Consider the following 15,762-nt stretch of genomic DNA (forward strand, 5'->3'; position numbering starts at 1 on the left):
ATCTATTATTTTTCACTTTATGTTTCTGTTTGGGAGCAAACTGTTGAAATCTTTACTTAATGTATGCTAAACTGATCTTCTGTATATAAAGAGAATCGAAAATGAATCTTGATGTGAATGGAAGGGGAGAGGGAGTGGGAGAGGGGAGGGTTGCGGGTGGGAGGGACGTTATGGGGGGGAAGCCATTGTAATCCATAAGCCGTACTTTGGAAATTTATATTCATTAAATAAAAGTTAAAAAAAAAAAAAGAAAAGAAAAAGACAGGTGCAAAGACAGGACGCTGCTGCCACCTTGTGGCATAACAGGCAGCACAGAAAGAAGGTTTTACTCTGGGACCCACAACCCAAATCTCCCTTCAGAAAGCACATCTTGCTCCTCCTCCACAATTGCACAGAGATTGATAATTCACAAAACACATTATTCAACTCTATTACCTCATTCATTCTCCCAAACAGTAGTCCATGTTACAGCGGGAGAAAGCAAAGCTCAGAGACTAGGTGACTTGCATACAGTCACAGTTATTAACTGGCAGTCAGGACTAATTTTTCCCATAAGCTTTGGCAAAAAGCCAAAACATTATTAACAACATCATGCTAGGGACCAGCATTGCAGCAATGCTGGCATCCATATGGGTGCCAGTTCGTGTCTTGGTTGCTCCACTTCCAGTCCAGCTCCCTGCTAATGGCCTGGGAAAAGCAGCAGAAGATGGCCCAAGTACTTGAGTGCCTGCCACTCAATGTGGGAAACCTAGATGAGGCTCTTGGCTCCTGACTTCAGCCTGGCCCAGCCTCAGCCATTGCAGCCATCTGGGGAGTAAACAAGCAGATGAAAGATCTCTCTCTCTCTCTCTCTGTCTCTGTCTCTGTCTCTGTCTCTATCTCCCCTTCCTTCTGTAACTCTTTCAAATAAAAAAAATGTTTTTAAAAAGAAAAAACAGGCGCCGATGCTGTGTCGTAGCAGGTAAAGCTGCCACCTGCAGGGCCAGCATCCCATATGGGCACCGGTTCGAGTCCTGGCTGCTCCACTTCCCATCCAGCGCTCTGCTATGGCCTGGGAAAGCAGTAGAAGATGGCCCAAGTCCTTGGGCCCCTGCACCCACATGGGAGACCTGGAAGAAGCTCCTGGCTCCTGGCTTTGGATTGGTTCAGCTCCGGCCATTACGGCCAACTGGAGAGGGAACCAGCAGATGGAAGACTTCTCTCTCTCTCTCTCTCTCTCTCTCTCTCTCTCTCTCTCTGCCTCTGCTTCTCTCTCTGTGTAACTCTGACTTTCAAATAAAATAAATCTTAAAAAAAAAATGTCATGCTCACTAAAACCTGAGGGAGAAATGCTCAGGTTATATGACTTACCAAGTATCATGTAGGAATGACCTAAGAACTGGAGAATTACCAATTTCTGCAAAGCAACCATAACTTCTTAAACAACTAAAAAACCCAAATGCCTGAATTTTCCACTACCATAGCTATTCCTTTAATGAATTAGTTAATTAATTCAACAAGTGGATGGAACACATTCACTAAATGTGTAGAGCACTGTGAAGGATTCAAAGGTGAATCTGATATTGGAATACCCTGACTCCAGCTTCCTGCTAATATAGACTCTGAATGACAGTTAAAGTAACTGAGCTCCTGGTCCTCCCACGGGAGACCTGGATTGATCTCCTGGCTCCAGGCTTTGTAGGCCCCAACCCAGACCTGCCCATTGCAGGCACCTGGGGAGTGAACCAGCAGATGGGAGCACTCTCTCTGCCTTTGTTGCCTCGTGGTGAACAGAGAGAAGAATACAAACTATAAGTGCATGTGAGACATAAATAGTACATGCTCAAGAGTTAAAAGGAAAAATAAGATTTCTTCTGGCTTGTGGGCTAGGGGATTGAGAACAAGAAGTGAATAAAGAAATATCCTATAGATATATAATATACAAAACCCTTCATAAGTATTTACAAACTTTCCCTGCCTTCTCTCCTGCTACTATGTTGCTTTCACTCTATCATATTCCAGACACAAATTTTGTTTGATAATTTAAGGGGTAAGAGAATAGTCTTTGGAATCAGATACATCTTGGTGCTAATCCTAGCTCTACCCCATTGGAAAACCTTGGGCAAATTATACTTCCTTAAGCCTCAGTTTCCTGATCTGGCCTTTTCTGATAGTGGATACTAAGACCCCTGTTACGGAATGAACCAGACTTGGCTCCACAAACTCATGCAGATGTTTGAGCTCTGAAGTCTCATGTTAAGGGTTGAGGGACTGAAGGTGGAGATTTGATGTAACTGTAGCGTATGAGAGGTAAGCCATGTGGGAGCTCTTTGGGTCCTTGGGGGCTTGCCCTCAGAGAGCAGTTCTCATGAGAGTGCTGCATATTTAAGCTGAGCTTGGTCGACCTACTCACTCTGCCTCCTAGCTCACCAGGTGATAGCGCCTTCACACCTACCCCACGACTGCCAGCCTCCACCAGATGCCAGACTAATGCCACCCAGTCCTGAAGTGTCAACTGCCAAACCACAAGCTGAGATAAACCTTTTCTCCCAGAGAAGTTCCTCAGGCATTTTAATTACAGTGACAAAACACTGACTAATACAACCCCCTTTAAGAAGAGGTCCGGCTCCATACCCACGAGAAAAGAATCCTGAAGAATCTAGATACATAGGCCTTGCTGGATTTCTACACTCCACCTACTAGCACTAGTAGGTGGTCCAATCACATTTGGTCCAATCACATTTCAAAATGGCTGTCTGACCGGCGCTGTGGCTCACTAGGCTAATCCTCCACCTGCGGCGCTGGCACACCAGGTTCTAGTCCCAGTCGGGGCGCCGGATTCTGTCCCGGTTGCCCCTCTTCCGGGCCAGCTCTCTGATGTGGCCAGGGAGTGCAGTGGAGGCTGGCCCAAGTACTTGGGTCCTGCACCCCACAGGAGACCAGGATAAGTACCTGGCTCCTGCCATCGCATCAGCGCAGTGCGCCGGCCTCGGCGGCCATTGGAGGGTGAACCAACGGCAAAGGAAGACCTTTCTCCCTGTCTCTCTCTCTCACTGTCCACTCTGCCTGTCAAAAAAAAAAAATGGCTGTCCACGTTTCAATCGCTCCTATACAATGAAGTCTCCATAACATCTGAAAAGCACAGGATTCAGACAGATTCCAGCTAGCTGAAAACACAGGTTCCTTGAGGATGATGAGTCCAGAAGGCTAAGCCCCACATCCCTTTCCCCCATGCCTGACCCTATGCATCTCTTCAACTAAACTAAGTTCTTGCTTAAGTTCTGGGAGCTCCTTAACCAAATTAATGGAACTCAAGGAGGTGGTTTTATGGGAACTCCAATTTATAGCCTGTTAGTCAGAAGCACATGTAAAACAATCTGGGACATGTGAATAGCATCTAAAGAGGGGAAGAGACATCCTAGGCAATGAGTCCTCAACCTGCAGGATCTGACGCTGTCTCTAGGTAGACAGTGTCAGAATGCAAATGAATTAGAGGCCACCAAGACGGCACCTGCTGCTGCAGAACTGACTGCTTGCTTGTTGGTGGGAGAAAATCCCCACACATTTTGGGATAACTAGAACTGATCTATGTTGTGATTGTATAGTAGGTAAAATAGTCCGAGTTTGGTTTTTCCACTCATAATCTAAAATGATTAGTTTACAGCTTACAGCAATCTGTCTGCCCATCATGAAACCATTCTCTTAATTGCTGAAAAGCCATTCTGTTTTTCAACATAACAGAAAAATGTGTCCAGGTCTTGTCAGAATGCTTGGACAATTTTCAGCCACTATTTCTTCAAATATTTTTCAGGTATCCCTGCTCTTCTCCCACTCAAGTTACATGTCTGTTAGCTGATGTGATATTGGCCTACAGCTCCATTCATTGTTGGCTTTTTTCCCCTTTTTAAAAATTTTATTTATTTGAAAGGCAGAATTACAGAAAGAGAAGATATATACATATATATATATAATGTTATATATTATATGTTTTATATATATACACAGAGAGAGAGAGAGAGAGAGAGAGAGAGAGAGAGAGGCGAGAAAGAGCTCTTCCATCTGTTAGTTCACTTCCCAAATGGCTGCAACAGCCCAGGGCTGGGCCAGGCCAAAGCCAAGAGTCAGGAGTTTCATCTGAGTTTCTCACATTGAGTACAGGGGCTGAAGTACTTGGGCCATCTGCTGCTTTCCCAGGCCACTAGCAGGGAGCTGAATGAGAAAGTGGAACAGCCAGGTCTCAAACTGGCACCCATAATGGATGGCATCACTGCAGGTTTGCTCAGTACATCATAGCAACGGCTCCTTGGGTTTTTTGGGTTTTGTTTTTGTTTTTGTTTTTTTGACAGGCAGAGTTAGACAGAGAGAGAGAGACAGAGAGAAAGGTCTTCCTTCCATTGGTTCACCCCACAAATGGCCGCTACGGCCAGTGCTGCGCCGATCTGAAGCCAGGAGCCTCTTTCCTGGTCTCCCATGCAGGTGCAGGGCCCAAGCACCTGGGCCATCCTCCACTGCACTCCAGGGCCACAGCAGAGAGCTGGACTGGAAGAGGAGCAACCGGGACAAAACCGGCACCCCAACCGGGAATAGAACCCAGGGTGCCGGCACCACAGGTGGAGGATTAGCCTAGTGAGCCGCAGCGCCAGCTGGTTTTTTTCTGTTAAAGCTTTTCCCTCTTTGCTTCATATCAGATAGCTTCTATTTTGTTCCTAAATGTACTATTCTTTTCTTCTATGTCAAATCTACTGTCAATTCCACCCAATGTACTTTTCATTTCTTTTTTTTTTTTTTAAGATTATTTATTTGAAAGTCAGAGTAACACAGAGAGAAAAGCAGAGGCAGAGAGAGGGAGAGAGTGAAGTCTTCCACCCACTGGTTCAGTCCCCAATTGGCCGCAACAGCCGGAGCTGCGCTGACCCAAAGCCAGGAGCTTTTTCCTAGTCTCCCATGCAGGTGCAGGGGCCCAAGGACTTGGGCCATCTTCTACTGCTTTCCCAGGCTATAGCAGAGAGCTGGATCAGAAGTGGAGCAGCCAGGACTCAAACCGGTGCCCATATGGGATGCCTGCACTGAAAGAGGTGGCTTTACCCACCACACCACAGCAACGGCCCCTCAATTCAAAGATTATACTTTTCATCTCTAGAAACCTGATTTTTTTTTTGACAGGCAGAGTTAGAGAGAGAGACAGAGAGAAAGGTCTTCCTTTTCCGTTGGTTCACCCCCCAAATGGCTGCTACGGCGGCACACTGCGGCCGACGCACTGTGCCAATCTGAAGCCAGGAGCCAGGTGCCTCTTCCTGGTCTCCCATGCAGGTGCAGGGCCCAAGCACTTGGGCCATCCTCCACTGCCTTCCCGGGCCACAGCAGAGAGCTGGACTGGAAGAGGGACAACTGGAACAGAATCCGGTGCCCCAACCTGGACTAGAACCTGGGGTGCCGACGCCGCAGGTGGAGGATTAGCCAAGTGAGCCACGGCGCCGGCCCTAGAAACCTGATTTAAGGGGCCAGCATTGTGATGCATCTGGCTAAGCTGCCACCTCCAAGCACAGCTTTCTATACAGGCACCAGTTCAAGTCCTGGCTGCTCCATTTCCAATTCAGTTCCCTGCTAATGCACCTGGGAAAGCAGAGGCAGATGACTCAAGGACTTGGGGCCCTGCCACCCACATGGGTGACCCAGATGGAGTTCCTGGCTCCTGGCTTCAGCCTGGCTCAGCACTGATAATTGCAGCCAGCTGGGGAATGAACCAAAAAATGGAAGATCCTTCCCTCCCTCCCTCCATCCCCCCCCCTTCTCTCTCTCTCTCTCTGCCTCTCTACCTCTCCTCCTCTCTCTCTAACACTGCCTTTCAAATAAATAAATCTTTGAAAAAGTAGAAATGTGAATCAAGCTTTTTTAAAATATCTTCCATTCTCCTTGTTACGTGGTTTTCCTCTACCTCATGAACACGTAAGACATAATTATAAAGGCTATTTTAAAGTCTTTGTCTCCTAATTCAAAGATTATACTTTTAAAAGACATCATTCTGATCTATGCCTGTGGACTAATCACCTGTTTAGGCCTCATTTCTCTGTAAGATATGAAATATAAAATCCATTCCAATATACTTTCATTACAGTATATCCACTTATGAGCCACGTAACATTGGAAAGTTACTAAATCTTTTAAAGCATCATTTGGCTCATCTGTAAAAGGTCATGAAAACAGTAGCTAATTTTTAGGACTGTCTTGTGGGTTAAATTGGTTGTTGCATGTTAAACTCATCATAGCACCTGGCACAAATTCAGCACTCTATAAATATTATCTATCATTACTAGTAGTGGTAGCCCTTGTGGTATCAAAGAAACCAACAGATAAATTCTGCACATTATTATTTTAATGAAAGGCCTCCATAGTTTATGATCCCTTTATCCCTTCCTTTCCACATATCTCATTGCTTTAGGACAAAGGCATGAAAATTTAAAACTTCCCCTCTAAAATTCTATGGAACAACATGACCAATAGCACAAGCCAGGAAAGAAAGAGCTTGGCTCTCCTTCCCAGTAAGTCACTGCTGTGGGACTGGAAAAACGGAGATGCCACTTTCATCATTTTCAGAATATAGTATGCAGCTGTCCTGCTGGAATGCTACACATCCTGAGGTTGCTCCCAAGGGCTAAAAACAGAGCTCAGGCGATCAGCCCTAGGCAGTCAAACTCATTCTATTTCAAGGTGATCATCTTTCAAATCAAATGGTCATTCTGTATATATCCCTTCTCTAAGCAAGGGTGGGCTTCCAGGACATCCTCTTCTCAACTATTGCTGAAAAGGGTCTTTTCATCTTGATTTCTCATAACATTTCAGATTTAGCTTCAGGTACCCCATATAATTCTCTGTCCGAAGCTCCAACTTTTCCATTTTATTCTGTGGTTAGTTGAAAAGGTTTCATAATTTCTTTTTTTTTTTTTTTAAGGTTTATTTATTTTACATGAAAGGCGGAGTTACAGGGTCCGCCGCTGTGGCTCACTTGGTTAATCCTCTGCCTGAGGCGCCGGCATCCCATATGGGTGCCAGGTTCTAGTCCCAGTTGCTCCTCTTCCAATCCAGCTCTCTGCTGTGGCCCGGGAGGGCAGTGGAGGATGGCCCAGGTGCTTGGGCCCTGCACCCGCATGGGAGACCAGGAAGAGGCACCTGGTTCCTGGCTTCGGATCGGCATAGCACCAGCCATGGCAGCCATTTGGGGAGTGAACCAACAGAAAGAAGACCTTTCTCTCTGTCTCTCTATCTGTCTATAATTCTACAAGTCAGAAAGAAAGAAAGAAAGAGAGAGAGAGAGAGAGAGAGAGAGAGAGGGAGGGAGGGAGGAAGGGGGAGGAGTTACAGAGAGGCAGAGGCAGAGAGAGAGAGACAGACAGAGAGACAGAGAGAGAGATCTTTCATCCACTGGTTCAATACCCAAATGGCCGCAACAGCTGGAGCTGGGCTGATCTGAAGCCAGGAGCCAGGAGCTTCTTTGAGGTCTTCCACGTGGGTGCAGGCACCCAAAGACTTGGGCCATCTTCTACTGCTTTCTCAGGCCATAGCAGACAGCTGGATTGGAAGTAAAGGAGCCAGGACTTGAACCGGTGCCCATATGGGATGCCAGCACTGCAGATGGAGGCTTCATCTGCTACGTCACAGTGCCAGCCCCAGCTTAATAACCTTTATGGGATTGAAACCACGGATTGTCTTTTAATTTCTTAGGCATCCAGCACAGTGCTTTGTACACACCCAACCTCTAGTAAGTATTTGCTCTATTTCCTGGTTAAACTTTGAATAATAATAAATATAATCATATTACTAAATGTAAAGCATAAAACAAATGAGCTTTTACAAAGTATATTTGACTCATAAGATCTTTTTCCTTAAAAAAAGTATACACCGGGTAGACATTGTAGCCAGTTAAGCCACCACTTGAGACTCCTACATCCCTATCAGAGTGCCTGGAATCAAGTCTCACTTCTGCCTCTGCTCCCAATCCAGTTTCTTGCTAATGTGCCTGAGAGGCAGCAAATAATGGATGAGGTACTGAGTCCCTGACACCAAATGGGATACGCGGATTGAAGTCTTGGCAACTGATTTCAGTCTGGCCCAGCTCCAGTTGTGGCAGAGATTCAATGAGGAAACCCGCAGATGGAAGATCTCTCTCTCTCTCTCTCTGCCTTTCATATAAATAAAAACAAATAAACTTTTTAAAAGAGTACACACTGTTTTGGCACAGCAAGTAAAGCTGCCACCTGCAGTGTCGACATCCCATAAGGGCACTGGTTCGTGTCCCAAATGCTCCCACTTCTGATCCACCTCCTGCTAATGTGCCTAGGAAAGTTCCCAAGCACCTACATGGGAGACCCAGAAGAAGTTCCTGGATCCTGGCTTCAGACTGTCTCAGCTCCAGCCATTGCAGCCATATGGGGAGTGAATCAGCAGATGGAAGACCTCGCTCTCTCTCGCTCGCTCTCTCTCTCTCTCCCTCCCTCCTTCCCTTCCTCCCTCCCTCACTCCCTCTACTTCTGCCTCTCTGTAACTCCGCCTTTGAAGTAAACAAATAAATGTTAAAAGAAAAAATTCACATTGTCTTAGAAGTTTCGATTTCCTACTATTATTTGTTTTAATGAGCAATATCCTCTTCTGAAAATTCAACAAAAAGCTATCACAAGTCATATATTATCTTTTAACCAAGTAAATTTAAAAGAGAAAAATCACAACATTAAAAATAAGTATTTTACAACACTTCCTTCAAATTTTGGGGAAAAAATAGTGTGGGGCATCAAAAATTCAAGACTGAGAATCACCTTGGCCAATCTCTTGGTTTTCCCAACACTTCCCTTCCCAAACTATTCAACATTGTTGTGGGCACAAATGAGAAGAAATAATTGAAAAACTATAAAATATGAGGTAACTTTCAGATATTACAATGATCAGAGGAAAAGGTTAGTACAGAAGTCAATCTCATTTCTTGAAATTAGAGGTGAGCTGAGGATTTCTTGTTACCAGGATAACTGCTTTATTTTCCCTTCTAGATGTACATTCTACCCCGGCCTCATATATACACCAATTTGTTTCCCTTCCCTCCTTTTTGTCACTGCAAGATGAAAGACTAAATTATATAAACTGGCGTGGGCATTGTGGCACAGAAGTTAAACACCACTTGTGAAGGCTGGCGTTGTGATGTAGCAGGCAAAGCCACTGCCTGTGATGCCGGCATCCCATACGGGCACCAGTTTGAGTCTTGGCTGCTGCACTTCTGATCCAGTTTCCTGCATTATAATGGCATAGGAAAGCAGTGGAGGATGGCCCAGGTTCTTCAGCAACCTCCCACCCACATGGGAGACCAGGAAGAAGCTCCTGGCTTCAGTCTGGCCCAGAACTGACTACTGTGGCCATTTGGGGAGTGAACCAGTGGATGGAAGTGCTCTCTTTTCTCTCTCTCTCTCTCTCTCTCTCTCTCTCCCCCCCAACTGTGGCTTTCAAATAATAAATAAATCTTTTAAAAAAAGGTCACTTGGGACACCTACATCCTGTATCAGAGTGCCTGAGTCTGACTCCCCATTCAGTTTCCAACCTACTTTCCTGTTATTGCACATCCTGGGAAGCACCAGATGATGGCTCAAATTCTTGGATCCCTGCCACCCAGATGAAAGGCCCAAATGGAGTTCTGGATGCCTGGCTTTGGCCTATCCCAGCCTCAGTATTACAGGCATTTAAGTAGTGAACCAGAGGCTAAAAGATCTATATGTCTCTTTCTCTCTGAGTGTCTCTGTCTCCACCCACTGCCCCTACCCTGGCCCCAGAATATTCATCACTCTGCCTTTGAAATAAATATAAGTAAATAATGAAACTTTATAAACTATATAAACAAATGACACCCTCACCACCCCTACACCTAGCACAAGTTTAGTGTCCTTATCAGCACTATTACTTAGAGTCATTATATTTTATTGCTGGTACACACTTAGATCAACCAGTACAACTTTTCTATTTTACAAATAAGGAGTCTGAAGTGTAGATAGGGTATATATCACCTTTACAAGGTCATTTATCTATTGTCAAACACCATAATACACCTGTTCACCTAACTTCCAGGTCACAATGTTATATCTAATGACTGCTTAGGGGAACACAGATAACCATTAATAAATATTTTGCTGAATGAAAAATAATTTAATTGCTTCTTTCTTTTTTATTTGATGAAAATAGTTGAACACTGTAAGAAGATGGAAGGAAAAGGTACAGTGCTATTCTGAACATTACAGCTGCAAGGCAATTTGCTTGGGCGCCACTTGTTGGGGTCTTAAGCCTAAGACTGTCCGCTAACCAGCAGGGGGCACTACAAGCACTCCCCGACAAGGCGAACAGGAGAGGTAAGGTCGACGGGTCAAGCACATCACAGCAAGCACCCGTGAATTCTGTCGAAGCAGAAACCACTTTTTTGAGGAAGCATACAGGCTTATAAAGCTTACGAAGGACATGCGCAGTAGGGGAGCCAATCAGTGAAAAGGTCATGCAGGCACAGGTACAGGTGGACCACGCACAGGGGCATTTTAAGCGAGGTATAGGGATCACACACTGTCCACGTGTCTGGAACTAAATAGGACCTATCCCTGCAGGTGGTCCGATCTTGTGTGGTTTAACTGCAGCGGCCTCAGACACACCCCCTGATCATCCACCATGTTGTTAGGGACTATTTTATGCAATGCCCAATATTTTTGGTACAGACTCTGGATCAGGCTGCCTGGATTCTGATCTGATTCCATGGCTGCCTTCTGTATGACCTTGGAAAAAGCGGCTTTATATATATATTTTTTTTTTTGAGATTTATTTATTTATTTGAAAGTCAGAGTTAGAGAGAGAGGGACAGAGAGAGAGAGATCTTCCATCTGCTGGATCACTCCCCAGATGGCCACAATGGCCAGGGCTGGGTCAGGAGCTTCATGTGGGTGTCAGGGGCCCAAACACTTGGGCCATCTTATGCTGCTTTTCCCAAGCCATAAGCAGAGAGCTGGATCAGAAGTGAACCAGCCAGAACACGAATCAGTGCCCATATGCAATGCCAGCAACACAGGCAGCAGCTTTACCTGCTATGCCACAACACAGGCCCCTATTGTACATTTCTGAACCTCAACTTTGTCATTTTGAAAACAAAGATAATCACAGTAACTATCTCAGAGATTTGTTTATTTATTCAATAAACATTTGTTTAAAAATTAAATATCTTGTTAGAAAGACCTTTACATGCTGGGGATATAATAATGAATATAAATAACAAAATCCTACCCTTAGGAGCTATGATTCTTCTATGATAAATGGAGATAATCTATGTAAAACACTAGTAGACAGTCTGGTACCTAGTAAATATTCAGTAGACTTTAGCTGGGGGCCAGTGTTGTAGGACAATGGGTTAAGCCTCCACCTTCAAAGCTGGCATCCCACACCAGAGCACTGTGTTGAGTCCTGCTGCTCTGCTTCTGATCCAGCTCCCTGCTATGTGCCTGGGAAAGCAGTGGAGGATGGTCTCAGTACTTGGCCCCCTACCACCCATGTGAGAGACCCAGATGGAGTTCCTGGCTCCTGGCTTCAGCCTGGAGCAGCTCCAACAGTTGCAGTCACTTGGAAAATAAATCAACAGATGAAAGATCTCTTTCTGTCTCTCCTTCTCTCTGTTGTCACTCTGCCTTTCAAATAAAGAAATCTTTTTTAAAAAGTTATTATTGTTGTCATTATTAAAAAGTATACATCGACATTAAAAAAGCAAATCAGCAAATAAAGATTATAGTGAAACAACTCCAAATCCTTTTTAAAGGTTCATTTGTTTATTTTAAAGGCAGAGTTACAGAGAGGCAGAAGCAGAGAGAGAGAGGTCTTGCATGCCCTGGTTCACTCCCCAAAGGACCACAATGGCAGAGGCTGGTATGATCCAAAGCCAGAAGCCAGGAGCTTCTTCTGGGTCTCCCAAGAGGGTGGAGGGAACCTAAGGACTTGGGCCACCTTCTACAGCTTTCCCAGGCCATAGCAGAGAGCTGGATTGGAAGTGGAGCAGCTGGGACTCAAACCGGCACCCATATGGGATGCTAGGACTGCAGTCCGGGGCTTTAACCTGCTGCTTCACAGCAACGGCCCTCCAATACTCAAATAAATCCTTTTTTAAAAAAGAGTTTCTTTGGTGCAGAAAGAATTTTGAAATTCATGCATACTTTTTTTATAATTTGCATTTTCCAAAGACAGAAGAGATCACATATTATTTACTGGTGGTTTTCAGCAGGGAGCTGGATTTGAAGCAGAGCAGCCAGGACTCAAACCTGTGCTCATATGGGATGCCAGTATCGCAGGTGGCTGCCCAACCTGTTGGGTCACAGGGTAGGCCCCCATTTCATTATTTCTAATTACCCCTTGTACTAGTTTGAACATCTTTCTGGTTCTGTTAATTAAACAAGTCAAAAAAAACTTTGATATGTGTTTGTTTTATATTTATATGATAGTCATGATTTTACCATAAAGAATTAAACTTTAATGGGAAGAAAGTAGGATTTTAGTAAGTATTGTCTGTTTTTCCTGTCAAACAAACTTTTGGGGTGGGTGCTGTGGGGCAGTGAGTTAGGCTGCAACTTGCAACTCCTACATCCCATACTGGAGTGCTGGTTTGAGTCCTGGCTACTCTGCCTCCCATCCAGCTTCCTGCTAATGTGCCTGGGAAGCAGCAGGTAATGGCTCAAGTATTTGAGTTCCTGCCACTCATGTGGGAGACCTCGATGAAATTCTTGCTCCTGGATTCAGCCTGGTGTAACCCAACTGCTATGGCCATTTGAGGAATGAAGCATCAGAGAGAAGACCTCTCTGTTCGTCTCTGTCATTCTGCCTTTCCAATAATAAATAAATAAATCTTTAAAAAACAAAGTTTCAACAAATTTAGCTTAAAGTTAATTGGATTTTGGGGCCAGTGCCGTGGATCATTTGGTTAATCCTTCACCTGAGGCGATTTATTTATTTGAAAGAGTTACACACAGAGAGGGAGATAGGGAGGGGTTTTCCACCTGCTGATTTACTCATCAAATGGCCAGTATACTACTGAAGAGAAGGGCCCACATATTTGGGTTCCTGCTACCTATGTGGGAGACCCAGATGGAGTTCTGGGATTCTGGCTTCATCCTGACCAGCCCTGTCCACTGTGGCCATTTGATGAGTATGCATGAGGGGGCCAGCATTGTGGCGCAGTAGGTTAATCCTCTGCCTGTGGCACCAGCATCCCATATGGGCACCGGTTCTAGTCCTGACTGCCCCTTTTCTAGTCCAGTTCTCTGCTGTGCCCTGGGAAAGCAGTGGAAGTTGGCCCAAGTCCTTGGGCCCCTGCAACCACGTGGGAGACTGGGAAGAAGCTCCTAGCTCCTGGCTTTGAATCGGCCCAGCTCCTGCCATTATGGCCATTTGAGGAATGAACCTCCCTCTCACTGTCTGTAACTCTATCTCTCAAAATAAACAAAATCTTTAAAAAAAGAAGTACTGAAATGTATTTGTTAATAGGTGCAAGACTAGCATCTTGTTGGAGTGGGAAGTGATGGACTGCATCTCCACAAGATAAAATTCATTTGCAATTCTACAGATAGGAAAAATTTGATTTACCCTCAGTTACAGAGTTCCAAAGAATTCAAAGACAATAAAAAGTGTAGATTCCTATAAATTCAGATAACCTGGAAAGGCTTGCTAATCAATCCCCAACATTCTGCAGGATACTCAGTAATTTTATTTCTCATTTCATAATGATATCCTGCTGACCATAACACATTCTTTGGCAAATAGCTTCTCTTCTCTGCACTTTGGTTCTCATTTGTTTAAAAAAAAATTAAGAAAGAGTTGGTTTGGATGACCTGAAGTTCACCTTGAGCTTTCACGGACTGTTAAGAATCTGCTTCCCGAGGGCCAGATGCTGAGTCACAGATTCCTACAGGTAACACAGCCCGTTAAGCTGTCAGCACTCAAGATCATATTGCATAAACTACTACTTTTATGATAGGATATGCCATCCTTTGATGAGGGAAGCCTTGTTTTTAATGAATCTTTCCAGGACAATTTACCTCTTTTGCATTTCTACTGGAAATGAGATAATACCCCACCTTCTGTCATGACCAAAAAGCACATAACTTACTTTTAAACTGGCTGAAACTAGAGAGAAGTAGTCTGCAGCTATGAAACAAAACAAAGAAGGTGGCCTATATGAGATGCTCAAACAATACTGACTTCAATGGCTGTTGAAATATTTTCACATGTTCTATTTATTTCTTTACTGTAAATGTAGTAGGATATTAATGTGTTTTTTGTTTTGTTTGATCTTCCACCATACTCTCCTGATCCTTGGTACTAGACAACTAAATAGTAGGTTCTTAATCAAAGCTTGGGTTAAACTGGATAATTTATCACAGAGAAGTCTATACTTACCAGAAATTTTTAGGTTATTCATATCAGGAAGTTTCTTTATACAGCAAATTTAGATTCTTCTTATTGTAGTGTTGACATAATTAAACAAGCTCTGTAAAAAGGTAAAATTGAGGGGCCAGCATTGTGGCATACTAGGTTAAGCTGCCACCTGCAACACTAGCATCCCATAAAGGTGCCGGTTCAAGCCCTGGCTGTTCCACTTCCAATCCCGCTCCCTGATAATGAACCTGGGAAAGCAACAGAAGATGGCCCAAGTTCCTGGGCCCCTGAACCCATGTGGGAGACTCAAAGATGTTCCTGGCTCCTGGCTTCAGCCTGACCCATAGCCGACCATTGAGGCCATTTGGGAAGTAATTAGCAGACAGAAGATCTGTGTCTCCTCCTCTCTCTAACTTTGCCTCTCAAATAAATAAATAAATCTTTTTAAAATATGATTAAGCTTAAGTTTATTAAGGGAAGGATATGAATAATCTAGGCCCGGCATATAAAGACCAGTGACTTTTAGTGAATCTTGGGAAGGGTTCCAAATCCTACTCAGAATTTATGTATTCCATAACAGTAAAATTTCATAAAATTTAAAAAATTAAAAATTAACAGTAAAATTATCATGAAACATATATTTACTAGGCCCCAAAAGCAGGCTTTAGGTAAGTTGGGATAAATTTCTCAGAGGTTGGAGATTACTTTCTTTAGAACATGACTGGTTAGCAGGGTTGAGGCATAGCAGGTAAATCTACGATCTGAGTCATCAGTTCGAGTCCTGGCTGCTTCATGATCCAGCTGCCTGCTATGGCCTGGGAAAGCAGCAGAAGATGGCTCAAGTTCTTGGGCCCCTGCCAAGCACATGGGAGACATGGAAGAAATTCCTGGCTCCTGGCTTGAGTCTGGCCCAGCTCCAGCCTTTGTGGCCATTTGTTGAGTGAACAAGCAGATGGGAGATTAATACCTACCTCTCCTTCTGTCTCTCTGTCTCTCTGTCTCTCTGTCTCTCTCTCATCCTCTCTCTCTCTCTCTCTCTCCCTCCCTCTTTCCCTCTCTTTGTAAACTCTGCCTTTCAAATAAATCTTTAAAAAAATATATATAGTTACAAACATCATCTCTGAAACAAGGCTACTGAAAAGAAAGCTAACTGTTTTTTTTTTCTTAAGGACAATACTGGGAATAAATAAGTAATATTCAGTTAAAGAACACAAGATTTTCAAAGTTGCTCCAGATGGCTAAGATGAAACAGACCCATATGCATATCCCTGAAGTCAAACTGACCTGGCTGATTAGATTAACAGCTCTGTTTGGACACCCCTCAAACAAGTGTCAGTAGACGTTTCTCTTGTATGCTTTGTA

General features: G+C 44.1%; 1 protein-coding gene across 23 annotated transcripts in view; it reads right to left on the reverse strand.

Annotated features, from left to right (window-relative positions):
• The window catches only part of KLHL3 (kelch like family member 3), a 317,329-nt gene that overhangs the window by 226,106 nt on the left and 75,461 nt on the right, over positions 1-15,762 (reverse strand). Inside the window, exon 5 of one of the 23 annotated variants that reach the window (XM_070076159.1) lies at positions 14,422-14,512. The exons of the other annotated variants lie outside the window; for them this stretch is intronic. The gene's annotated coding sequence lies outside the window, so the exon portion shown is untranslated. The remainder of the gene's footprint in view (positions 1-14,421; positions 14,513-15,762) is intronic. 23 annotated transcript variants of the gene reach the window in all.

Source organism: Oryctolagus cuniculus, chromosome 6, assembly GCF_964237555.1.
Source record: "Oryctolagus cuniculus chromosome 6, mOryCun1.1, whole genome shotgun sequence".
Lineage (NCBI taxonomy): Eukaryota > Metazoa > Chordata > Mammalia > Lagomorpha > Leporidae > Oryctolagus > Oryctolagus cuniculus.